The sequence below is a fragment of the Simochromis diagramma genome, unplaced genomic scaffold, assembly GCF_900408965.1.
Source record: "Simochromis diagramma unplaced genomic scaffold, fSimDia1.1 OVJJ01000030.1, whole genome shotgun sequence".
NCBI lineage: Eukaryota > Metazoa > Chordata > Actinopteri > Cichliformes > Cichlidae > Simochromis > Simochromis diagramma.
This window is the reverse complement of record NW_024387340.1, coordinates 250,297-277,757: the sequence shown is the minus strand read 5'-3', so window position 1 is coordinate 277,757 and position 27,461 is coordinate 250,297. Positions and strand designations below refer to the sequence as shown.

At 41.8% G+C, this 27,461-nt stretch overlaps 1 long non-coding RNA gene across 1 annotated transcript; it reads right to left on the bottom strand.

Annotated features, from left to right (window-relative positions):
• Positions 1 to 9,859: 9,859 nt before the first annotated feature.
• LOC120718231 lies at positions 9,860 to 11,137 on the bottom strand. Its single transcript, XR_005692425.1, has 3 exons — positions 10,713 to 11,137; positions 10,079 to 10,140; positions 9,860 to 9,993 (listed from the first exon to the last, which is right to left on the bottom strand). It is a non-coding gene; the product is annotated as an uncharacterized LOC120718231 (long non-coding RNA).
• Between the last annotated feature and the right edge of the window lie 16,324 nt (positions 11,138 to 27,461).

Here is a 27,461-nt window from a genome sequence, read left to right as displayed (position 1 = left end):
ACTCCTGGTTTTCACCCCCTCTAGGGGTAACATATCCGGTCTTAACACTATTCTTGGGCAATTTACATAACATAGAAATCCTGCAAACTATTCCTAAAGTCCCTCTCATTACTCTTCATTACTTTTACGCGCACATTCAACCTGTGTCTAACAAGCTTTTAGTCTCTTAAACAACACATTTGCTGGTACTGTGGTTCTCTGTGCTGTGCTTCTTTCCGGGGTCCCCTTCCTCTGGTTGGTTCCTCCATGGTTTTGCTCTGGTTCTGGAATCTCCTGTAAAGAATAAACAAACACTTTCCCTGCTACGCCTCCATAACCTATTATGTTCATCAATTGTTCTCTTAATTCTTCAAACTTGGTTCAACCTATCATGTTCGGGACTGTCTAATCAAAAGGATTAGCCTCATTATGTGTATAAGCATGTTGGCATTCATCCATCGGCACTCAGGGTCCTCCCTACAATATATCAGTTCAGTCAGTCACGCTGAACGACGTTTTTGACCTTCACTTTACCGAGTGACAACTCCTATGAGCACGATTGCAATGTGTGTATAAAAATCATTTATACATAAATAATCTTCAATGTTATTCATTTGGGTAAGCGACACTTTTGACACAATTTTAAGAAGCTCTCTTCTTCTCTTATCTGATCATAAACATCCTGTACAAAAATAAAAAAACTGTTATTTTGCAGGCGCACATTCAGTTGCAAGCTCACCCACATTTTTCTGTCTCAGTCTTCATATCCTTCCTGTCGACCTATTCAGAGCAGGCCTATTTCCACACCTTCTGCATTACTTCTTGCTAAGCAAAGACAAAGCAAACTGTTTTTCATCTCTACCCCAGAAACTAATCTACGTCATGTCTGTGACTGTAAGCGTGCATGATAACCGCTTATTCTAGAAATCAAAAAGAAATCAAACATTTTTACTCCAAAAATCTTCCTTTCTACAAAGCATATGTTTTATTCAAGCTGTCCCACAGTTTCCCTTTAAGATTGGTATTCAACTTATTATGAACAGGATTCAGTTCATTTTAATCCTTTAGCTTAAAAATGAAAATAATAATTTCTGCCTCAGTTTTACCGTATCTAAATTATCAAAACACCCCAAAAGTCATAAAATGATCATAAAGCCCCTTATTTCAAATTAAATCCAAAATAATCTAAAAGACCCTCAGCAATTCTCCTCTCTGAGTACACGTCCTCTGGACCTCCAAACCTGTGTTCAGAAATAAAATCAGTTCAATCATCATGTTAAATCTTTTAAACTCCTGACTCCATTCAGAGCTGCCTAGAAACAAAAGCTATTGTTAAATTCATTTTAAAACTCAATTTTCCCACTTGTAATGCAATCTGTGTTATAACAAAACTTAAGACAGAACAGTTATCAGTCATGTTCTTCATACACAATTTCCCTATTTTGATTTCATTTTGCTCCTCTTAATGTAATGGTACATTTTGATTTTACTTTATCAGGGATAAATAGAATAAATAGGAATAAGAACACAAGGGAATGGCACATTTCACGTATTGAAGTCTATTGTACTGTTGGATATTAACAAAGTATTGCACAGTGAAAAGGCACTACAGCTTAGTCGTGTGGCATTCTTCAGTGAAGACTCAACCACCTCGAGTCTACCGTGAGGAAAATGCTTAAGCTGCTAATTCCAAGCAGCTGTTAATGCGTAGACTAAACTCTGAGGTGTGGCTGAAAGTTTATGTAACTAGAAGCAGCTTCAGTGTCGCGCTTCAATAACCGCTCCTCATATTACTGAAGATTTGGAGACCGGCCAGATTAAACCTGCTCAGCTAGTTTTTCCTGAAATGCTGTTTTTACTGCTGTTCCACATGTTAGAATAACTTCAAACTTCAGTGCAAGGTACAGCATCATATACATATATAAGATGCTGTACCTGCAATTAAAAAAATGTAATCTAAACTGGTGGATAAGTTGGTAACAGAAAAAAATGATTACATTACTGAAGAACTCAAAGACAAAAGATCCTCTTTTGGCAGTTGCCACTCAAATTATAAATGAAGCTATTTAGAGGGCGTAATTCTCTTTGTCCTTAAAAATGTAGTTGTTCCTCCAGTATATAAAGCTGGAAACAAACATTTAGTGATTTTACCTGGGCTTTTCTGAGGTTATTGAAAAAGTAAAGCAAGCAGCTGAAAGAACATACAGAAAGACAAACCCTGCTTCCTTCCCTGCAGTCTGGATTTAGAGCATTCGACCGAAACATGATGTTGTTACTTTATCCCTCCTTTATCAAAGTTGGGACTTTGATAAAGGAGGGATCGTGGGTGCAGTAGTTTTGGTCTTGTGTAAAGCAGTTGACTCTGTAAATCAGTTCAGTAATTGGATCTTAATTAGCTGATCGCATCATTGTGTCCAAATGAACACGTCTGTACAGTTAGAGTGCTGGAAGGACCAATTTTAGGACCTCAGTTATTTAGCTTGTGCTTCCATTGCTGTGTGAGAACGCTGAAATTCTCTCCTGAAAAAGGAGTTGAAAACAGAAATTATAAAAAGAAATTACAATTATTTAGACAATCTAAGCCTGTTACTTGTTATAAAACTTATTTTTATGTTTTAAAAACTTGTCCAGCTAGTGCACAGAAAATAACCTGAAGCTGAATGTCCTTAAAACCAAAGAACTCATAATGGACTTCAGGAGGCACAGACAGGTCCACTCCACTCTTGGACCCACAACACCATCAGCCTGGTAACGAAGGCCCAGCAGCAGCTGCACTTCCTCCGTGTCCTGAGGAAGAATAACCTGGACCAGAAGCTGCTGCTAGCCTTTACCGCTCCTCAGTGGAGAGCATGCTCTCCTTCTGCCTGGTGTTTGGTGTTCAGGGACCACGACTGAGAACAGGAAGGCTGCACAGAGGGTCATTAACCAAAAGTATCACCTGGACACACCTGGAGGCATTCGCCAGATCCTCCTGTATCAGGTAAACCAGGGCTATCACAGGTGAGCCTGCCCACCACCCGTTTGACCCGCTGCCTTCTGGTTGGTCAGGCAGGCCCCAAACCTCCAGACTCACTAACAGCTTCTTCCTCTGGGCCATTCAGACTGTCAACAAACACTACTGCCATCCCTGCCCACGACCTCACTAATCTGATCCATGGTCTGAGTGACCCTCATCATTCAGGACACTCACATGCAGATCAAGTCTTTTGCACTACTTCAAAGCACTTTTTCTTTTAATGTGTAATTCTGTATATATTCCTCTTGACTATTTCTTCTGTTTGCTCTTTATTCCTGATGTCTGTACTATTTATATTTTTTTCCTCCTGCACCCCATCCATGCTGTAAATGTACAGTGACAGTAAAGGAGTATTCTATTCTATTCTATTCTATTCTATTCTATTCTATTCTAATAACACCAGAAGAATAACCCAAGGTATGTTTGAGTGAATTATGTATTACTCACTGTGCACTATGTGCTGTGTAGATCACTCTGCCTAGACAGTGAGCTTAGACACAGGGATGACCGCTTTTGTCAAGCTGTAAACAAATATGAATAATGGGCATCCATGCAATCAACGCCAGTCTCACAAGTGTGCGCTGCCAAATGTGCCAAACATCTATGTAACACTCTGCTTCATCCTGTTAGGATGCCTGGGTCGTTGACCCAGGGTTTTTTGAGTTTATTATATTATTTATAACATCTAGTCTTTGGGTTTTTGTTAGAGTCATGTCTTATGGTTTGTCTCTGTGTAATCCTTAGTTGCTGTCTCCCCTGTCCGCTATATCCCCGTGTCCAGTCAGTGTCTGTGTCTGCCCTGGTCCCACGTCTCTGTTCCCTCTGTAGTGCCTGCATGTGAGTCTGTGTCTTTGTTCAGTCTGTGTTATGTGTTTCCTGTTTTACTTTGAAGGTCTCTGTCTTATCTCAGTGTGTTCAGTTTACGCTTCCTTGTCTCGTCAGTTCTGATTTGCCCCAGCTGTGTCTCCCTCCTGTTGTCCATTCCCTGATTGCTCCTCTATGTATTTAAGCCCTGTGTTTCAGTTTGTCATGGTTGTGATCTACTCTTATCGACCCTCACTTATGTTGTGTGTTTTGATTTTTCCCCTGCCTGCGTTAATATTTGTACTTTGGAGGTTTGTTACTTTGAGTTCAGCATTAAAGCTGTTTTTTGAGTTCACGTCTGTCTCCGGAGTCTGCACTCTGGGTCCTTTTCCTGCCTGCACACAGCTGTCACATAACACATCCACTATGTAAGTCTATGTGCTGCAGTCATTGCCGAGGGCTTGTTTATTACCGGCCACCATAACACCGTGTCTTTGTGTGACACAGAAAAGGTGAACGATGGTCTCTACATGCATAGTTCCCACCATGAAGCATGGAGGAGGTGTGATAGTGTGGGGGGGGCTTTGTGGTGACACTATCAAGGATTTATTCAAAATTGACAGCACACTGAACCAGCATGGCTACCACAGCATCCTGCAGCCACATGCCATCCTGTCATTTATTTTTCTTTTTTTCTTTTTTTGTCTGTCCCGTTTGGATCTTTAGCCGTCAGAATTGTTGTCTGAAGGCAGAAAGATGCCAAACAGATTTACTTCACCAAGTGGATCATCATGGCCTCGCCATATTGGTCCATTTGATTGACCTTTATTATAATTATGTATTTATTTTATTTTCGTTTTTTAAAGACGGGACAGACATGACTGGGGGATAGGACAGGGAGAAAGAATGAAAGAAAGAGGGGGAGAGAAAGAAAAATAGAGGAGGGGAGAAGAGACGGTGAGAAAGGGGGAAGAAAAAAAAAGAAAAACAAACAAAACACCTGGATCACCTGTATGGAGAAAAAAAACAGAAGAGAAAACAAACAACAAAGAGCAACATAATAAAAACAACACCATCACAATAAACTAGCTAACAGTAGATAACAGTAGATACTAAATATTACATGTTATTGTTTTTTTGTTTTATTTTTTTAATTTCACCTGTTGAGAAAGAAAAAAGAAAACAAGCAGAAGAAAACGAGAGTAATACAATAAACAACATCACGATGATCTATAACAGTAAATACTAAATATTAAACATTATTGTAAGATCAACAGCGCACAGTGTGCTTTGAGGTAGGAGCCAAAAAGGGTGTAGTTTGTGGGTGTGATCACCCGTGTGTACACCTGTGAGCATGGACGCGCTTGTTTTTAAAAGGTTCCTTCATGTAATGATCTGCTAGAGGGTGTGGGGGGGCCACAGCCCCGTCCTCCAGGGCATGAAGCAGGTATGGAGGAGATCAAGACTCCAGACATCCAGAGGCCCCCAGAACACAAGAGACCAAGGAAGACCAACAGAGGGGCAGCCGCGCCACTGTCCCAGAAAGAGCTGAGGAGAGTCCCAGATGAGGGCTCACTCAGCAGCCGCGAGAGCAGAAGCCAGGGGGGGTTGCAGTGACGCGCCCATGAGCTCCGCCAGCAGCCAGCTGTGCCAGAGTGGCGGGGAAACCTAATAGACCAATCCCACCTGCTCCGCTACATCCTATTCCAGTAATAGGTGAGCCGTTTGAAAAGTAATATTGTATTGTGTTGGTCCCGCCAAAAACTAATCCGGACACCAATACATACTTACAATAATGTGTATTTATTTTATTTATTTATTTAGGACAGTGCATGTTAATGAACATAAATGTAAAAAAAAAAAAAAATTACATGAATGTAAACATACCAGATTATAGCCAAGGCTAATTTCCATCTTGTTGTCCTTGTTCAGCAACAAGGTTCACGGAGGCAATTCCACTACGCACGCTGAAAGCAAAAACGATAACAAAAAGCACTAATTACGTTTTGCTCTACTTTCGGGCTTCCAAAGGTTATTCAAACAGACCGAGGAACAAATTTTACTTCAAAAGTGTTTGTGCAGGTTGTGGATGAGTTGCAGATAAAACATGTAAAATCCAGTCCATATCACCCAGAAAGTCAGGGTGCTCTGGAGAAATTCCATCAAACCCTCAAAGCTATGCTGCGCAAGTTCTGTGCGGAGTCTGGTAGAGAAGGGGATGAGGGTCTGCCATTATTGTTGTTTGCCGTCAGGGAGGCCACTCAGGAATTCTTGGGATTCAGTCCTACGGATCTGGTGTTTGGACATGTGGTCCGTGGTCCTCTCCAGCTTCTGAAGGAGTGGTTGTCAGAAACGTCTGAAACTCAACATAATGTCCTTGGTTATGTTAGTGGACTTCAGGAAAAACTCCACCTTGCATGCCAATTAGCTCGGGAAAATCTGACTCATACGCAGGCTAAAATGAAAGCTGGTTATCATACAAAGGCTGTTTACAGAAGTTTCCAGCCGGGCTAGAAAGTGTTGGTGTTGCTGCCTGTGGTAGGGTCCAGTTTGCTAGCCCAGTTCGCTGGCCCATATGTGGTGGAACAGAAACTCAGCGACAACAATTATGTGATCCAGACCCCAGACCGTCGGAGAAAGTCTAGGGTTTGTCACATTAATATGTTGAAATCGTGTCACTCGAGGAGCCCTTTGGGTGCGCCATCTCCAGTGTGCGCCGCTAGTGTTGTTTCTCCTTATGAACCCTCTGATGACGGACTGCTCCAGAAAAGTGAAGCGCTGGGTAGCGGTTGAAAAATTTGGAGATCTTAAATGATTTAGAGACATATTTAGCCCACCTATCTGAGCCCGCTCGAGCTGACATCACTGATCTGATAGAGGATAATTTATCACTTTTTTCTGATCATCCTCATCAAACTGCAGTCCTGTACCACGACATTGACGTGGAAGGACATTAAGCAGCATGCCTATCGAGTGAACCCAGTGAAAAGAGCAATAATGCAGAAGGAAGTCAGCTATCTCTTAGAACACGGTTTAGCCATTCCGAGCACCAGCACATGGAGTTCGCCGTGTGTGCTGGTACCAAAATCTGACAACACTCCTCGGCTTTGTAATGATTACAGGAAAGTTAACGCTGTTACCAAACCTGATTCATTTCCTCTTCCTTGAATGGAGGATTGTATTGATAGAGTGGGATCAGCATTTTTTGTAACCAAACTTGATCTGTTAAAAGGTTACTGGCAAGTACCTTTAACTCTCAGAGCATCTGAAATATCTGCTTTTGTCACGCCAGATCATTTTCTCCAGTACACGGTTATGCCGTTTAGGTTGCGTAATGCACCCGCTACGTTCCAGCGCCTTATGGGCAGTACTGGCCGGCGTGAATAACTGTGATGCCTACTTAGATGATGTTGTCATTTACTCATCCACCTGGTCTGACCACTTACAAACACTCTCTCTCGTTTTCAGCCGTTTTCAGGAAGCCTCTCTAAACCTGGCCAAATGTGAATTTGGCAGAGCCACCATCACATACCTGGGACCTTGTCAGGATCCTGGGTCATTCGACCCAGCGTTCGTAGTTTTTCCTGTGTTCCTGTTTCATGTTAAGTTCATTTGTTATTCTTGGAGGTATTTTATTGGAGGTCCTAAGATGTTTAGTTTACTGGGCTTCCCCTCCTTGTGTTTCATTCCATGTTTTCCCAGCCCGTCATGTCTGTGCTCCCCCTTGTGCTTCTCTGTGCTTTATTCTCCCCCTTTGGTCTGTGTCTCTGTGTATTTCCTGTTTTACTTTGAAGTTCCATGTCTTGTGAATGTGTCCTACTTTGCTTCCTTGTCTTGTCAGTTCTGATTTCCCCCAGCTGTGCTCTCCTTCTGTGTCTCATTATTTCCCAGTGTATTTAAACCCTGTGTTTCTCTGAGTCTGTGTCGTGTCGTCCCTCAAGCTGTGTGTTCCCTCATGTGCCTCTCCGTAAAGTATAGTTTATATTTTCCCAGTATACTTTAGTTTTGTATCTTTTCCTGGTGTCTTCGAATAAAATCTGCATTCTGAGTTCATCCCTCGAGTCTGAGTGCCTGCACAGCGCTTCCTGACAACGTTTGCAGGATTTTAACCTGCAAATCAAGAAAGGAACGGAAAATGTCATCGCTGACGCCTTGTCAAGAGCAATTTCTTAGTTTGGGAATTAAACAATAGGAGGGTTGTTTAATTCAGGTAATATATCTGTTTATGCTAATTCAGCTGTGCCAGGGCCCTGCTCCAATTGGTGCGTGGATACACCGCACCGTCGTGACTGGTTCCAGCTGGAGGACCCGGGTAGGGGTGAGCTGCCGTTTCTTTTGATCACCAGTTTTCTCCTGTTTTGAATTAGTTAAGGAGGTCAGACTCTGTCTTTATTTTTGACTTGTTTTGGTAAGGTCAGGGGTGTAATATTTGCAGAGTTCATATTTGGTGGAAGTCTGCCACACAATAAATACGATTTAGAATATGCTTTGTAACTTCTATAGAATTATTTTTGATGTTTGATATAGAATAAAGGGCCATGCTCCAACTGATGTTTACCCAGTATTTTAATCTCCTCTTTACTAGCAAACACTGTGAAAAACTATGGTGAAATACAAACACAGATATTCTGTCAGCAAAATAAAACCACAACCCAAAAAAAGTGTAAACACAAGTAAAATACTCAAGTTCACCAGTAAATGGCAAAAAAACAGAAACGGGGATTAGATTAAATGCTCAGTTTTGAACATTATAATCACACAAACTGAGAACAATTAAACACATTTCACTGAGAACGAGCTACATGCTAATTTAAACATTTCATAAATTCTCATAAATAATTTTCTCTTATATTTATGTTATTTACAGGAAGTGAACTGAAGAGAAAAATGTTAACAGTATGAGCTGAGTACATGTGACATCACAGGAATAATAACTGACAGGAAGCTGATGTTGTTGAGGATGGCAGAGGAGGTGGTTGTTGTTGTTGGAGCAGCTGTGGTTGTTGTTGGAGCAGCTGTGGTTGTTGTTGGGGCAGCTGTGGTTGTTGTTGGGGCAGTGGTGGTTGTTGTTGGAGCAGCTGTGGTTGTTGTTGGGGCAGCTGTGGTTTGTTGTTGTTGGAGCAGCTGTGGTTGTTGTTGTTGGAGCAGCTGTGGTTGTTGTTGGGGCAGTGGTGGTTGTTGTTGGAGCAGCTGTGGTTGTTGTTGGAGCAGCTGTGGTTGTTGTTGGGGCAGTGGTGGTTGTTGTTGGAGCACTGTGGTTGTTGTTGGAGCAGCTGTGGACGTTGTTGGGGCAGTGGTGGTTGTTGTTGGAACAGCTGTGGTTGTTGTCGCTGCAGTTGTGGTTGTGTTGGAACAGCTGTGGTTGTTGTTGCTGCAGTTGTGGTTGTTGTTGGAGCAGCTGTGGTTTGTTGTTGGAGCAGCTGTGGTTGTTGTTGGGGCAGTGGTGGTTGTTGTTGGGGCAGTGGTGGTTGTTGTCGCAGCAGTTGTGGTTGTTGTTGGAACAGCTGTGGTTGTTGTTGCTGCAGTTGTGGTTGTTGGTGGAACAGCTGCGGTTGTTGTCGCTGCAGTTGTGGTGTTGTTGTTGGAACAGCTGTGGTTGTTGTTGCTGCAGTTGTGGTTGTTGTTGGGGCAGTTGTGGTTGTTGTTGGAACAGTTGTGGTTGTTGGAACAGCTGCGGTTGTTGTCGCTGCAGTTGTGGTTGTTGTTGGGGCAGTTGTGGTTGTTGTTGGAACAGTTGTGGTTGTTGGAACAGCTGTGGTTGTTGTCGCTGCAGTTGTGGTTGTTGTCGGGGCAGTTGTGGTTGTTGTTGGAACAGCTGTGGTTGTTGGAAACGCTGTGGTTGTTGGAACAGCTGTGGTTGTTGGAACAGCTGTGGTTGTTGTCGGGGCAGTTGTGGTTGTTGTCGGGGCAGTTGTGGTTGTTGTTGTCGGGGCAGTTGTGGTTGTTGTTGTCGGGGCAGTTGTGGTTGTTGTTGGAACAGCTGTGGTTGTTGTTGGAACAGCTGTGGTTGTTCGCTGTAGTTTGTGGTTGTTGTTGGGGCAGTGTGGTTGTTGTCGCTGCAGTTGTGGTTGTTGTTGGGGCAGCTGTGGTTGTTGTCGCTGAAGTTGTGGTTGTTGGGGCAGCTGTGGTTGTTTTTGGAGCATCTGCAGTTGTTGTTGCTGCGGTTGAGGTCGTTGTCCCTGCGTTGCAGCAGGCTGTGTTAGAAATCTTTTCTCAGTTTCATATTTGTTCACCCTTTTAACGAGTATAAAACTCTTTGAATAATAAAGCTTCTCTTACCAACAAAAAGAAGAACGATGATACAAATCTTTGCGATCATAGTGAAGTTGTTTCTCTGCTCTCTGAAAATTTTGTTCATCATGGTTATTATCAGCTGAAGAAAAGATCAAATGCCTAGCATGCCTTTGGTCGGTTTAATTCAAAGTATGAGGTTGGCATGAAAGAATATTTTTGTTGAGTTAAAATCTTTGCATTTTACTGTTTTCATTCATGGCTGCAAGATTATATAACTTTATATTTGAAATTACCAATCTGTGATCTCTTTATTCTTAAAAATCTTACCTTGAAGTTGTCAATGTGCTTCTCTTACACTTTATCACTTCTTGTAATTTTTCATGTGTTGCTAATTATTTCATATTTACCAACAAGGTGCTTGTTTATACTGAGCTTGAAACAGAAGTATAGAACTAACATAGTTCTTTATTACTATTCATTACTATGAAAACAGAACAGAACCATTTAAAAAACGAAAACGTTACTTTTTTTTAAATGAAAATGCTCCCTAAATTAAACAACATAAAGCAACCAGATCACAGTAAAAATAACAATTAACCGTAAAAAATCACATGTTGTATATTTAAAATGTATTAATATACAACATGTCAGATATATATTTAATATTAGGATTACTTACATAGTATCTCTCTGCTTGAATGTCGTCCACTGCAGTGAAAGAAAGTGATGTTCTCTGACTTCATCTCCTCTTTTTATAAGCAGCCAACATGAACCTGAGGGCAAATATGTGCAGGTGGAGTAATGGTAGTTATCGTCATGGTTTAAGGTGTGTGCACTAACCTTTTATTTACCTGCATCTCTCTCCTATTGTCCTCCTGAAGCAGCCATCACTTCAAATTTGTAGTCAAAAAGGATCTGACAGACTAACTCAAACAAATTTTCTGTGATTAGTTTTGGTTTTTATAAAGCTCACAACTGACTGAGTAGGTTTAGACAAAGAAACAACTTTTCCAGGTTTCTACTTCTTTGTTGACAGTCAGTGTGCACATAAAAAACTTCAATTCATTTTATTTTTAAAATTTTCTTTTAAACAAATTCTGTGATTGTTAGAGTCAATGTTCAAACTTGATTTGTTCTGCTTCAGTAACTGAATGAAGTTTTTACTAGTTTAAGTAGATGAATGAATTTTAAAGGCCTTCCTGAGTATAAGGTGTTCATCTTTTATTTCATTTGATTTTCTTGTATCTTATTACATCACTTAATTCCTGAAAACATTTCTCTGTTATTCTTAAAATACATAAACATCCACTACATAATTACTTGTAAGAAAAAATGCTCTTTAATGATTCGTCAAACAGGAGTCAGCGCATTACTGAATGTCTGGGATTTACCCATCATACCTAAACATAACTTGTGTGACCTTTTAATAAGCTGCTTCTTGTGGTAGGGACGCATTTCTAAAGCGTGACAATACGTTAGTGGAACAGTAATGATCTGTGTGTTTGTTTTCTCACGTCAGTGGATGGCTGCTGTTTCCTGTTGCGACACCAACCCTGAAATATCCACCAGACATCACACATATGCATAAAAATCCTCAGATGTTTAATTGGAGGAGTCAACATTCCCTGATATAACAGCAAATGTCTTGTGTGAAATGATACAAGTTGGAATTTGATCATTAAATTGATTTGGAGTCTTTACACTGTATGGAGTGCCTGTAGTTCATCAGCCTTTTTTCTTAGAGGGACAGAAGGATGAACAGCAGTATAGGCAGCTGTTGGAGTGATTTTGATAAAAGTTGTCATCGTTGTGCTTAAAATTGTAAACCTTGTCCTGAACTGCATGTTCAGATATTTTTCTGTTCATCCCCTACATGTAGGATGGTGGGAGAGGCTATAGCTGGTTTCCTTATTTTGTAAGGAATGTCTGTGAAGGTTCTCAGTCATCCAGGTCATCGTAGTCTAAGGAGCTTGGAGCAACTTAAAGAAGTCCAGACGCCTTTCTTTCCAAGCTCCTTAGACTTTTGTAAGGATAGTCATTTCCTACCCTTTATGGGCTCACCTGTGCTTGTATATGGTGGACTATTTAAGGGGTTAAGCCCTATGGGGCTTTGGAGTTGATGTCACGCCGCAGTGCACTGTGGGAGTGCGGCACCATTTTAGCAGGCTACGAATCAAAACAAACACACTGTGTTAGAAGGAAGATTGCGACCAACCATACTTAAAAGCAGCTCAAAAGGCAAAGGACATTATAGAGACCGGATGCAAAGAGACGGTACTTGCAAAAAATAGCGTGCACTGGAAATGTGGACCCGTGTGAAATAACGGCCGTGGAGTAGAAACCCTGAAGACCAAGTGCTATTGACTTAGACTGATATATTCTCGTACGTTATCTGTGGAGTCAGCGCATACACGGTGAACAAATTTGGCAATTATAAATATCTGGAGGCGCACATCCACCAAGGATCGGTACAAGATTCGGCTTTTTTTAAGCCTCCACGTTGTGAATTCGCCATTATTCAAACAAAGGTAAGTCAGCTCGAGTACTGCGAGTAAAATGCGTTTGATTTCCCCCCGAACATTCAGATTAGTGCAGCATAAATTCATTCATGAGAGGAAACTACAGTCAGAACATGTGGAGGCTGTTAGAGGGAAAACATAGTGAGTTCAGTGCACTGATGTGACATTGTCCTGAAGGATTTAGTCATTCTCTATGGTTAAAGAAATTGCACTAATTAATTCATATTTATTATAAATAATCCTAATTATACATCTTGCTTCCGTGTTTGTGTCCTGTGTAAGTAAAAATATATTCTATTTTGGTTTTATACATCGATTAATGACCTGCAGAATCTCCTTATCATATTAAGTGATTCATAAAAGTCGAACTTTATGCCTTCTCCCTCTTGAAAGCGATGACATCCTTGCATTACATACTTTACTAGTTCATGCATTTATTACTTCCAGGCTGGACTACTGTAATTCATTATTATCAGGATGTCCAAAAAACTCGCTGAAAAGCCTTCAACTAATCCAAAATGCTGCAGCAAGAGTCCTGACAGGGACTAGAAAGAGAGAGCAGATTTCTCCTGTATTGGCTTCCTGTTAAATCCAGAATTCAAAATCCTGCTCCTCACATACAAGGTCTTAAATAATCAGGCCCCATCTTATCTTAATGACCTTGTAGTACCATATCACCCTATTAGAGCACTTCGCTCTCGCTCTGCAGGCCTACTTGTTGTTCCTAGAGTATTTAAAAGTAGAATGGGAGGCAGAGCCTTCAGTTTTCAGGCCCCTCTTCTGTGGAACCAGCTTCCAGTTTGGATTCAGGAGACAGACACTATCTCTACTTTTAAGATTAGGCTTCAAACTTTCCTTTTTGCTAAAGCATATAGTTAGGGCTGGACCAGGTGACCCTGAATCCTCCCTTAGTTATGCTGCAATAGACGTAGGCTGCCGGGGATTCCCATGATGCATTGAGTTTTTCCTTTCCAGTCACCTTTCTCACTCACTATGTATTAACAGACCTCTCTGCATTGAATCATATCTGTTATTAACCTCTGTCTCTCTTCCACAGCATGTCTTTATCCTGTCTTCCTTCTCTCACCCCAACCAATCACAGCAGATGGCCCCGCCCCTCCCTGAGCCTGGTTCTGCCGGAGGTTTCTTCCTGTTAAAAGGGAGTTTTTCCTTCCCACTGTCGCCAAAGTGCTTGCTCATAGGGGGTCATATGATTGTTGGGTTTTTCTCTGTATCTATGAAGCGCCTTGAGGCGACTTTTGTTGTGATTTGGCGCTATATAAATAAAATTGAATTGAATTGAACTTTAGGTTCATTTTTTGCTGGCAGATTAAAAAAAAACAAACGGGCAGATTTAGAATACAACATGCAGCGTTGTATAGATGGACACATAAAAAGATAAAAAATCACATGTATGTGCTAACTTTCTAAACACTTTGTTACATTTATGATAAATGGATTTGAAAGTAGATAAACACATTTGTGTCGGCCTTGGCTCATAGTTCTTGTCTTTAAATGAACTTTGTCTGTGTGTGTTACTGCACTCTCAAAGACTGAATGAACCAGCATTGCAGCCATGGGTCACTGTGAGCATCACAGGGAAGGTTGAAGCCGTCCACTGCAGCTGTATGGCCGGAGTCGCGGAGACCTGCAGCCATGTCTCTGCTCTTCTGTTTAATGTAGAAGCAGCAGTGTGGATCCGTGGCACAAGGACTGTTACAGATGAACCTGCATACTGGGTTTTGTTGGGTAATATGACCAAGATACAGCCAGAGGTTGGCCATATGATAGACTTCTCCTCTTCAGCTGCCCAAAAAAAGGCTCTCGATCAAAACATAAACAGACCATCTGTAGTGACAGGGAAAAGAAGCCGTCCTCAGAAAAGATTCCACCTGCTACTGTGGAGGAGTTGGATCAACTGATGGGAAAATATTTCTCCAAGCATAGTTCTGTTCTGAATAACCCATAATGTTTTAATTTAGGGGGGCATGTAAATAATTTGCATTTACTGAATATGTACTTACTAAGTACCACAGTTCAAAAGTTGAATAAAGAAATAAATGTTTGCCTATTTTAATTAAAACCACTTTGTAGAACATCAGTTACAATTGTCACGGAAAACAGGGACCCAGGCGCAGTTCTTCTTCACAGAAAACAGTGCGTTTATTTACAGTGAAATAGACAGGCAAGTCCAACGTCCCTTGCTCCCAGTGCGTTCCGTGTTGTAACTCCCTGGTGTGTGTGCTCCCCAACTCGCTCCTCCACTCGCCTCTCCTGGAGGAAGAAGGAAAAATCCACTATTAGCCACACGCTAGCCAAATACCAAGCTCACACTGCTCGCACAGACTGCACCAGTTCGGAGTAATAATCCCACGTCGACTGTCGCCGCGAGTCCAGGTTAAATACCTCTTTCTAGAGCATTTTCCCTGGTTTTACTTCCACACTGGGGCACATGTTCAAACCTTCACCATCTTATCCAGAAGGGTCACCTCTTCACCCACACATGGAAGAACTAATCTGATTGGCATGGTGGTGTGTAGCATGTGGTTTGAAGCAGGGATTTCGTAGTGCCCCATGTGTAGCATTGGAACCCAGTCAGGATTTGTTTCATCCATTTCATAGGCTGGTTTGCTGCAATAATGAAAAACAATTAGCAACTAATATGCTATAAAGAGTGATATGAACTTATTTAGAACTTAACTGAATGAAAATGTCTGGAGCACCAACAGATATCTGTGGATGGTAGAGAACTGGATATCAGCTCATCTCACAGCTGCTATCCAGGCTAGACGCTTTCGTTTGGTAACATCTGATACACGAGCTCCCTCACGTTGCTTCCAGGTGGGGAAAGAATAAAAACAAAGCCCATTTTCCAGCTTATTCCCTTCCCAATCGTGCGATCTAACGACCAACAACACAGCAAGGACGAACCATTGCTGATGCTTTCGGTCCTTTAGCCCTTTGTTTGGCCTGCTGAAATGGTGCCTCAGCGGCCACACCCCCTCCCGTGACATCACATTCCAAAGCCCTATACGGGGTGAGGGGAGATGACCCTTTTTTATGACTAGGGATGTTGTTAAAACACTCTTTAACCAGGTAGGAAGTCAGGTATACAAACACACATACATACACAAACAACTCAAAGCATTTTCCACATTCTCGAGGAGGTGGAGTCTTCCCTGAGGAATGCCACATATCCATCAAACAAGAGACAACACGTCACTACTGAGTATTGAGGATGCACCTTAGGCAACTACGTCACAACAAATCTTATCCTGACTCACAAACATCACAACACACGTATGTACCATGTGTTCTAAAACAATCCTCAAATCTTCAGCTGAAGCATCGACAACATGAATAAAAACACTCTTGTACCGGGTGGAGTCCTGTACTGATGTGTCCAAAAGTTTCCTCTTACAAGATGCTGCTGTCATACTCTCATCTTTTAAGATGTCAAAGTTTAATTGCATGATTGAGTCTTATTGATAGGTTTGTGTCGCACAGGCCTATTGCTGGAATGCCAAGACAATTCTACCACAACGGCAAAAGCAAGACGCAAGTCACCAGAGCTCTTTGTGTTGCTCGTGCACGAGGGAGAGAACTGTGACGAGCGCCGTTCCTTCCGCTCGAACCCCAGTCACTCTCCGTTAGCTCCCCCGTAGCACTGCTCTTTATTGAGGTTGCATGAATATGCATAGGTTCAGGTTATGAACCTGGTAATGAACTAATCATGTGATGGAGGTGCGTTGACCCAGGGTGAGATCTAAAACCTGCAGGGACACTGGCCCTTGTGAACTGGGATTGGGGACCCCTGCCTTGTACCATAAATCAGTAAGAGAAGGTACGACCTCTCTCATGACCTTAGGATGTGTGTGTATATGCCAGAACACTCTGGAAGGCGCACAGAGTCTTTGCAGACTGCTAAGGATCAGACATCCTATTAATATCAATCAATTATATATATTTCTAAGCATAAATGACAATCCAACAATATAAACCTAACACTTGGGTTGCACCTTATTAGCCCCAGCAATAAGTTTCACCTAAATCCTCCTGGAGCCCTAAAGTCAACAAGAAGCCAGCCATGGTAGCATTTTTGTACTAATGAACTCTTCCTAGAGATTTGATTGTATCAGTGTGATCCTTGGTGAGTTCAATCTAAAGACCTTGTTGATCATAGATTGGAAAACTTTTAATCTTTTTGAAAAGGGCCTTCTATTTTTTGCCACATGAAGCAAAACTGACTTACAATAAAAATTCAATAAAGATTCACATCATCCAATTTACATGCTTGATAAATGAGACTGTCTCTGGACATCTGTTTGTCAGTATTAGCCCATTACATGAAATAAGCAGTAGGTGATAAGCATCATCAGATTTATATCAAGAACACACGTCACAAACTACAACAGCCTTTATCTTTCTATAAACACTGAATGGAGGCTGGAGTGGATACTAATCCTCATTGTGCTTTTACTTAACAAACTGTGAGTCACCTGAACATAAAACATGTTCAAGGTAGTCTTTATTTGTCACATGCATAGTTATACAAGTATAACACACATTGTGCTTTTGAGTTTCTAAAACCTTTTTCCTGGAAGGTTTAACTCGCTCAGATCTGTTATTTGAATTGTTTTTTTCATTGTATGTCATGCTGTTCATTATCGTGGTGTGTGAATTAATTCAGATTCCTAAAATGATTTTTTTATGCATTCATGAATCTCACGTTTTTGTGTGAGTGCTTTGACAAAGTAGAAGATGCATCTTAAATGGTTTAAATTGCAAAGAAAGACTCTGAGAATATTAAGTGAAGACAATAACCTGCAGTGTGACCAGGAAGGCAGTGCGGAAGAGCTGTCTTCTTAATTGTCTTCTCAATGCCTAATTTGTAATTATTTTTCTGACAGTAAACAGCACATTAATAAAAGGTGTTTACATCATGGAAAGCACCGTGATAAACAACTTTAATTCCTTGGAGTTATAAACAGAAAATAATGAAGTCAGAACAAAAGAGCCCAGTGAATGAAGAGTCACCACCCAAAACTGAAGAACATTTCTGTGCATTGGGTGTGTTGCTGTTTAAATGCATCATCAGACATGCAATGGACTGTAATAAACTGTGCTGTCAGTCAGCTTGTTGGTATTTACCAGGAGAATAAAGAAAGAAGCCACATGTTTTTGTTAAACATGTTCCTGGTTCTGATCACTGACGCCAGCAGCTGCTGCACACATGAATCACCTCTGTGCAATATTTAGCAAAGACTTCCTGCAAAACATTTCCTGTAAAAGTAACTTATGTTGACTGAAGCTTACCTATCAAACTAGTGATGGTGCAGTTTGTTGACCCACACTGCAGTGAAAGGCAATAATAAACAAAGAGCATTATTACTGCTGTTATTACTGCCCAGGTCCATCAGTGTTTCCACTCACCATCCGTCAGATGCTTCTACAACTTGGTTTAACTTTACCTGGGGTAAACATGTAATTGATTGGACATGATTTGGAAAGACACACAACTGTCTGTACGAGGTTTCATAGTTCCCAGTGCATGTCACAGCACAAACTAAGCTTTAAATTATCGTTAGACCCCTGAGTCAGAATAGTAGCAAAGCACAGATCTGGGGAAGGATACAAAAACATTTCTGCAGCATTGACGCAGCACAGTGCTTCCATCATCTGTAAAGGTGACCTGCAGGTTACCATCTGTATGTGAGTAAGACCCTGACACTCTGACAGAACCCCAACATTGCTCAGTGGAGAGAGGAGAACTTTCTAGAACCGCGGTCGGGAACCTTTTTGGCTGAGAGAGCCATGAACGCCACGTACTTTAAAATGTAATTTCGTGAGAGCCATACAATATGTTTAAAATGAAATAAAAGTAAGTTTATGCATTTTATGTAGCACGAACGCTTTTAAAGGACAGTAAGTCTCTGAATTCCTTTCAATAATGGTGTTTTGCTGTTGCTAACCAGTGATAAATAAAGCACTTCTTACCATTAATGCAATTTCTGGAGCTACATGGTTTTGCTGGTGGCTTTGTAGTCTGGTTGATATGTGGTGAGGTTAAGCTTCATGCAGGCATTGAGACTTCACTCCGTTAAACGGGATCGTAGGTCGGTCTTAATGTTCTTTAGATGTGAGAAAGACTGTTCACATTGTCAGTACAGCACTTCTCACACGCTGAGTGTGTGGTTTGTGACGGGAAGCGCGTACCAAGTTTTGACAATCAGCAGGTCCGTGGGATTTTTCATTTTCCCTCATTTGTGTTAGCTCGCCAACTCTGCTTGCTGTCGAGCAAGTTTTTTCAAATCTTCATTCAGTGACTTGATCTTATTCACCCACATGTCTGAGGCCTTCAGGTCAGCAGCTTGTAGCTCAAAGTCTCTGACAGAAACACTGGGGATGCAACTCAAGTCGGCGCTGTCCACTCATGTGGATGGGTGATGAACTTAAAAGGATGAGTGCGCTCACGAAATTCAGCTAGCTGAATGCAGATTTCACTTCAAGGTTGTGTAGTAAAACTGTCATGGCTGATTTTTAGTTTCAGCTGCAGGGAGTTTAAGTACAACGTGGACAGCTGCTAGCAGGAAGAAAAAACATTATTCTTGGTCCACATCTCGTCAGTAAAACTCAACTCAATCTATCTACTATTTTAATATTACTCTTCCAGTTATTATTTAATAGAGCTGTACCAGTCTGGACAGTTACTCAGGGTGTTTTGTAAATTCTAAGCATTGTTCTGATGGTCAGATGAGGAATTTATTGACAGTGGGGGTCTGTCTGTCATAAAATGAGGAGTAAGAGCTGCCTCAGCCAGATAAACAGGAAGTCACAGTTACTAGTATGGGGGAGGGCAACACCCCCAGACTGAACAATAGAATTAGTGAAAAACTGACACAGGGCAGCCCCCCCACGTACTCTATATATGTGTGTAAGAGGAAAGATCCTCAGATCCACTTGATGCTTGCTGTGACTGCATGTAGTAGGATCTCCCAATGCGCACTGGTAATAAAGCTCTGATGAAAAATACTCCAGCCTCATCTGACACTTCTTCTCCAGCTGTGATATCAAACGGATCGGTGAGGTCAAGAAGAAGTGAACCTCAACACCATCATGCCCTGAGGTACTGTAGCCACTGAAACAGCTGGCTGTGTTTGGACGTCAAAGAGAGTGATGTTTAAATGAGACAGATATCATTTATGTAGGCCCTCGAATGAGTTATGATGTGATATGCATGAGGCCTCAGGTTATGTTGTAAAGCTGGGAAAACCAAAATGTCTTTTGACTGTGGTCAGAGTGAAAGGATTACTCTCCTGCTGCATATTGAAGGTTTGTGTGAGAACAGTGAGCTGTCTGGAGCACAGAATGTGAAGACCAGCATTGATAAACAACAATGCCTGTGTGTGTCATGGTCCCCGTGTCTGCCCGGCCGGCTCCACGAGGCCACATGTGTTTTGTGTACATTCTCCTCTCTCCTCCCTGCCAGGGCGGAGCTCACTGCAGGCTCCGCCCCTGGCACACACACCTGCATCTCGCCAGGCTCTGATTATGGGTTGGACTCTTAAGGCCGGGATGCAGACAGCCTCACCGCTGGATGATTGTGCTAGACACGTCAGTAAACCTCAGCCTGGTATCCTTAAGCGTTGTGGACCTGCTGTGTAACCCTCTTTTCTCCTGTGCACACTTTCCCCGGACCCGTGACCAACCTGTTGTTTGAACCGTCGTAAAGAAGAAGAGCTAGCGTGTATGTGACTCCTATCCCGGACTTCCCTTTCGGACCCAGGACCCCCGCTCCCCTCACTGTATATATCTGCACCTGGTGACTGTGTAAATAAACGTTGTTTTCCCCTGAACTCTGCTCTGCGCCTGACAGTGTGTTTGTACTGCACATCAGAGCCAACGACAGGCTGTCATGTGACATATAACAGGTGATGCTGTTACAGTTACTTCTAAATCACATCTATTTACTCAAAAAAGCTTCATTTAAAAATAAAATAAATTATGGTTGCACAGTCCTTCCTTATGAAATCAACCCAGGCTGGTTCCAGACGGCAAAGCTGACTGTTCAATTCAGGCCAAACATTTGATGCATTTCCTCTCACATTAAAGTGACTCACAGTTAACAGAAGAGAGCACAACAGAGAAATGACACACCTGCTAGTTTGGGAGTTTCTCTATAACAATACATTTTTTGCCAAGTCATTCATTGAGTTCGTCTTCATGAAAATAACAGCCATTTAATAATCTTGCTGTAACTGAACTTGGTCCCTGGTAATTTTCCATAATTGAACATAAAGGATATTTAACGCTTCATGAACTTGAGTAATTTACGTTGTGGCAGCTGCAAATTCTTTAAATGCTTTTGTCGTGCACCAAGTGAGAGCCTCATCGTGACTAAACTGAAAGCAACATTTCAAGGATGTGTTTCACAAACCAGACTAAACAAAGTCAGAGTCCAGTGCTCATATTTGTCATAGAAACTCTCATTCTTTGGTTCCAGGAAAGTTGATCAGTGTTTGTCCAATCAATTTATTCTCAGTTAAGCAAGTGAATTAGGCCTAATGGAAGGTGAAATCACTGCCGATACCATGATTCACCTTGGCAACAGGTAAATAAAGAGGAGAAAGCCTGTCATCTCACATTTGCAATAAGATTTCATTTTACCACTGGACTTTGTTATTGGTTTTCATTGGATGGATCCCAGCTCTGCACTCCTCCAATTAGTATGAATGTCTGAATTTTAAACTGCTCAAACAGATGACAGACACCAGAGGTCCACCTGAATTTAAAATTCATACAAGGACATGCCTGATAATATTATAAACACAGGAAATGACTTCAGTCTGTTCAATAAACACCAGAGATGTCTTCACTGTAAAGCGACATGTTTTTATGTATTATTTTTTATGATGTTTTCTTTTCAGTTGATGAAAGAGGTTTTTTTTTTCAGTCTTATTTTTTCTTCCGGCCACTAAAGTTCATTAACAGATACCAAAAAGTTGTGATTTACAATTCCCACAAATGACAAGTGGGAAAATTATGTTTGCTGATAAAGTGTTTGAGAGCTGCCTGATGGGTCTGAATGGTGTGTGATGTAGTTTTGAAGCAAAAGAAAAGTGACTGACAGCTCATTGTCATGTGACTTTGGTCATCTCTGCTTCATCGGTGTCACCTCGCGGAGTGTTACTGCTCTGCCTGCAGGATTTCAGGCATGTGTGAGGAGCAGCGTAGCTATGCTAACCCTCATGTTGAGACATTACATACCTGTGTGACAGCTGAACAAAAAAAATCATTGAAGTGAATCCAAAGAAAGAAAAACAGGGATTTATCAGCCACAAAGGGGGTGACTTTATAATTTAGGTAGTGCTGTCAGTGTTAACACGTCAATTCAGCATTAACACACTTACACGCATTAACATGGTCATCACGATTAACGCGATTTTTAACACACTCGACCCATCTGGAGCGCAGAATGAACAAACTTTGGACAAACTGCCTGAAATGCATTGATAGAAACATTTCAGGGATTTTGTTCAATGGAAAATGAAGTATATATGAAGATCAAATGTCAGTCTTTTAGATTTTTTTAGGAACATTTTTATGCAGCAAAAGGGGGAAAAAAACGGAAACAAAAAAAAAATATTATAAGGTCATCGGAAGACAATATATGCATGTATATACATCCACACATTTACACACACATACATCAACACTGTGGTATTGCAAGTTCTATGCATTAAAGAGTGCTGTCACAGTTTGTAAACCCCTGCCATTTTCTCCAACATCTCCTTCCCAAGTCGCCCTGAAGTCGCAGGTGAAAGTCATACATTCCATCAATCGGATGTTTTCTACTATAGAGGTAAAAAGGGAGGATCTTTACAAAGCCAGCGTTTTGTTATAGCTTTTTTCGCAGATGCCAAAATAATTCTCAGGAGATAAACATCATCTGTGACTAAATCTTCTGCCAAAATATCCCAAATTCAATGATGCGAATGTACAACTCATATTGAATCCCAGTGCTTTTGTAATTATTTTTACAACTTCCAACCAGAAGGGTCGTGTCACGGCTGGGGCAGCAGTTGTGTGGTGTTTGGAGAGGAAGGACCCAAGTTGCAGACAACGGCGATGATGCGAGTGAGGTTTACTGATGACGGGTCACAGTGACACAGAGCGGTGATGAAAATTACAAAGTAAACTGCACTGGGAAAGCTAGTAAGCTGACCTGAAACATAACAGAAACACGAGGCGAGGAGCGGAGAAACACAAAATAACATAGACAAGCCCACAAGGAACACAGGCAGGCACACACTATAAATACACACAAGATAATGAGGGAATGACACACCAGAGGGGAACACAGCTGAAACTAATGGGCATAATGAGACACAGACCTTCAAAGTAAAACAGAAAATTCACAGACTGTTTTACAAACACAAACTCAAAGACACGAACTGAACACCGGGAGAGGACACAGGAAGGGATAACAGAAACACAAAACACAAACACAAAAAACAAAAACAGAAGAAACTAGAAAACAATAACAATAAACTCACTGGGTCAGCGACCCAGGACCATGACAGGTCGTATGGACGGGCAGGACCAGAATATGTGCCCATGATCTGCCATGTCTGTGAAGGTTCTCAGTCATCCAGGTCATCGTAGTCTAAGGAGCTTGGAAAGAAAAGCATCTGGACTTCTTTAAGTTGCTTGAAGACGTTTCACCTCTCATCCGAGAAGCTTCTTCAGTTCTAAGGTCAAATGGCGAAGGGTCCCAGATTTAAACCCAGTGGGAGTAACCCCCCAAAGAGGGACAAAAGGACCCACTGATGATCCTCTAATCACCTGAGCCAAGGTGTGAAACTGGGTGTGGGTCCCAATCAGTCAGGGTTTCGGGTGTGTTCATTGTGAAACCTGGCCCCACCCTATCATTTGATTTCCTGAGGTCAGATGGCCCAGGATGTGAGTGGGCGTTAAGGCGTCTGGGGAGGGAACTCAAAACTGGATTATAGATGGCAGACAGTTGGTGTCGTAAACCACCGCCTCTGTTCAAAGATGGTCACTCACAGTGGACATAGATGGCTTCTTTCACTCAATCTGCCATGACTTCCCCACATTTTCTCCAGCTCAGCGAAGGTGTAGCACTGAATTTAGACTTTTGTTTAGGTGTTATGAAAAAAAGTACAATGTTCTTCCAACAAAAGTCCCACCACATGTTGGAATTAATTGTGGTGAACTGTGTTTCCCAAATCCTTGACCACCCGTCTTCTTAATCTCAGTGTCCATTTCTCTTTCCCATTTCTGCTTTATGTAAATTGTTAAGTCCTTTTTAAGCTTAATCATACATTTGTACAGTTTATTTATCAGGGCTCTGTTACTCCTGGAGTCATAAGTATCAATGAAGATGTTAACAATCGAGAAGTCTCCAGGGACACAGCAGTTTATTCTTTTACCAATATAGTCACGGACTTGCAACTATCGGAAGAAGTCTTGTTTCTCGAGGTCATAAGTCTTGCATAAGGTATCAAAAGCCATAATTTTAGATTTTACAATAACTGTACACACAGCAGTAATTCCATGCCATGCCCATTGTCTAAATCTCCTGTCATGGGAGGCAGGTAAAAAATCAGGGTCGTATGCTGGCCACCTCAGAAGTTTTATCTTTGAAGTCAGCTTTTAGTTCAGCTCACAGTGTAGCCATGTCAGCCATCAGAACACTACTCACAGCATCCCAAAGCCAGTCCAGGCCTCGGTCGCCATCTTGTCCCGATGCAAGGCTTGCCTCATTAGCCGTGGCTTCTTTCTCCATTTCACAATCACGGATGTTTCGTAGTCTGTATCCTCCTTTCTTAGATTTATCCCCACTCATTATTGTGTCAAAGTATAGCAGTTTAACCTTAATACAACTCTTGAGTCTGGGGAAATAAACAGTAGGTGCCAAAGATCACTTTTTATGCAGCCATGTGGCAGAGGTGTGGTCCCTGGCTCAGCTGCAAGGGAGGGGTGGTGCAGTGAGCTCAAGGGGGCAGTGCCGGGGAGACAGGTGAGGCCGCAGGTGGTGGCAATTGAACTAATGACTCTTTTTCCTTTATAGTGAAGCGAGAGACCAGGATGGATGGGTGCAAGTTGGCAATAAAAGCTGAAACTGTAAGCGAAACCATTGTGTGTGTTGGGTCCATATTACACACTCCCCATGTGTCTAAAAAGTATGGTTTCGTTTGTGTTGTCTTCCCAACAGTGTTGGAAGACAACACAAACGAAACCATACATGGAAACCCTAGCATGGAGCCCCCCCTTCTTGCCTCGCTTACGTCGCCATCTTCGAAGCACTCTCCTGGGGTCAGCTGACTCACTAGGGCCTAGTGAGAGTGGGGGAGTGGTGTTGTGGTGGTGGTGGTGGAGGTGGCTACTGGGCCGAACAATGACTTGAAGCTTCGACGGAAGGTCAAGTCCAGAAGATTATGTGAGTTGCTGATGTCCAGTAGTGCCTGTCTCAGGTATGTTAACAGTACACAAAGCACAAAAAGAACAAAAAACAAACAGCAACAACAAACAACAAGTCAGTATCTGAGAGCGGAGCAACCAAACACGTCTGCCTCGAGGGGCATCATGACTACACTATAAATAAATAAATCCACTGTCTTTGTTCTGCACATCCTGCGTGTGGGTCCAGTTTTTCCTACAGACTACAGGATACAAGCAGAAGTATTAAACATTCATTCAGCAATTACGTGGCCCAGCCCAAATGACTCTGCTTAATAAAAAAGTAAAAATGAGAATCCTCGTGTCTGCAGGTGGGAACGTTAACAGACACAGTTATTGCCCACATGCTGCTACATTGTCTCTCTGCACAGGCAGCTGATCTAACTGATCTAACAGAAGCTCATGAATGGGAACAAAATAAAAAGTTAATTAGTTAGTTTTAAATCACAGGCCACACACAGCTAGACCAGTGAAACTAAGTTTACTTTCAAGATTATGGTCAAAGGAGCTTGCAAAGAAAAGCGTCTGGACTTCTTTAAGTTACTTGAAGACGTTTCACCTCTCATCCGAGAAGCTTCTTCAGTTCTAAGGTCAAATGGTGGAGAGTCCCAGATATAAACCTAGTGGGAGTATCCCAAGAAAGAACACACGCATGTAAAGGAAGCACTCAAAATGTGCGGCTATCCTAAATGGGCGTTCTTAAAGTCAGCAAAGAGGCACAGAAAAGAAGACACCAGCGAGGGAGGATAAGAAGGACAGACGCAACAACATTGTCATCCCCTATGTAGCCGGTGTATCAGAAAAAACTCAGGAGGGTTTTCTCCAAGCACGACATCCCGGTGCATTTCAGACCCAGCAACACGCTCAGACAAAAACTGGTTCACCCGAAAGACAAAACGCCTTTATCAGTCAGCAAAACCTTTGAAAATAAAGTTAAAAGTGCAAAATTGAAATTTCTCCAGTGGGCCAGGCCGGCCTACTTGTCTAGCTGGTTCTGACCCCTGGGCTGCATGTTTGATACCCATGGCCTACATGGACAACAAATATGCCATCAGACCCAAAAGCTCATCATGGGATTCTGTTTGATGATTTCAGGTCTGTTTGATTCTGTTCATGTGTACCTGGTGTTCCAAAGATCATAAATTTAGAAGTGAATTCCTTAATTGTCAAATGTTTGATCTTTTTTTGACAAGGAGGTTGCAAAGAGTTAAGGTGGGTGGCAAGCTTCTGACACGTAAGTGTTGCAGAATAGGGTTGCCTCGAGGAGTTCTTCTCTCCCTTTCACTTTGTACTGATAAAACAAAAGAAACTCTAAAGACGTGTGGATAACTGATTGAAATGAGAATATCATGCTAAGTTTCATGTGAGAAACAAGCTCAGATACTTTATTTTCCTTGCAGATTCAAGCTGCTTGGAGTTCCTTTCAAGGTTATGAGTTTTACATTTTGGGAAAAGGAAGATGCTTCAATTATCCTCGGATATTTATTTTTATGAAGGGGAGTACATAAAGTAACGAAAAGCTGACATATATATGCAGCAAAATTGAGCCATGTCTAAAAAGAAGGGATGGTACCAATAAAAACAGAACATTTACAAGTTAAAAAATATATTAATTTAAGCCCCAAGCAAATATCTTATAGACCTAAGTGTATGGATACCTGAGCTGTTCTATGCACCCATTCCTTGTAAAAAAACAAAACAAAAAAAAACGTATTACAAAATAAAAGTATTGGTGGCTAGCAGTAGCAGCATCCAGGAGGAGAGCTGGTAAAGCCCGGAGAACCTTTTTTTTTTCAAGTGATAAAAAGAAAATAAAGTGTGGTAATTTACCTCTGGGGCAAAGGGCAAGACAGCCAAATGAAGTACCAATGAGATTTGAAATCAGATCACTGGATTCCAGAGTGCAAACCATTACACACCAACCCTACTGTGGAAAGCCCTCAGCATTCGATAATATTTATACAGGGCCAAGTCACAACAAGGCAGTTGTATCTGTGCAGGAAATCAAGACTTTTCTGAAGAGACTGGATTGCCAAGGTTGTAGCCTCTCACTGCTGCCACTAGATGTCACCAAAGTCTTTACGTGGCTCATCACAGTGTGGTGTCAAATTTTTCAGAAGGAATTTCAGGAGAAAGTTCTGTTATTTAAAAAGATTTCATTTGCGTTAGCAGTTGAAATTACAAGTGTACACAGCGCTGTGGACCTCTGTGTGAACCAGCAGCCTGCTCCACAAAAAGGATAAACCTCAAATGGGCTCTACAACTTTATATAGTGAGACAAAAACAAAGATTACCATGGCTGTCTTGCTCCCACACTGACGTGGCTGTCTTGCTGTCTCCTTGCGAATTCTCCTCGTACATTCGTGACCTCGAACATCCTACGTTACATCACCAAAAAAAAGAAAGTCATCTCACACTTCAGGGAC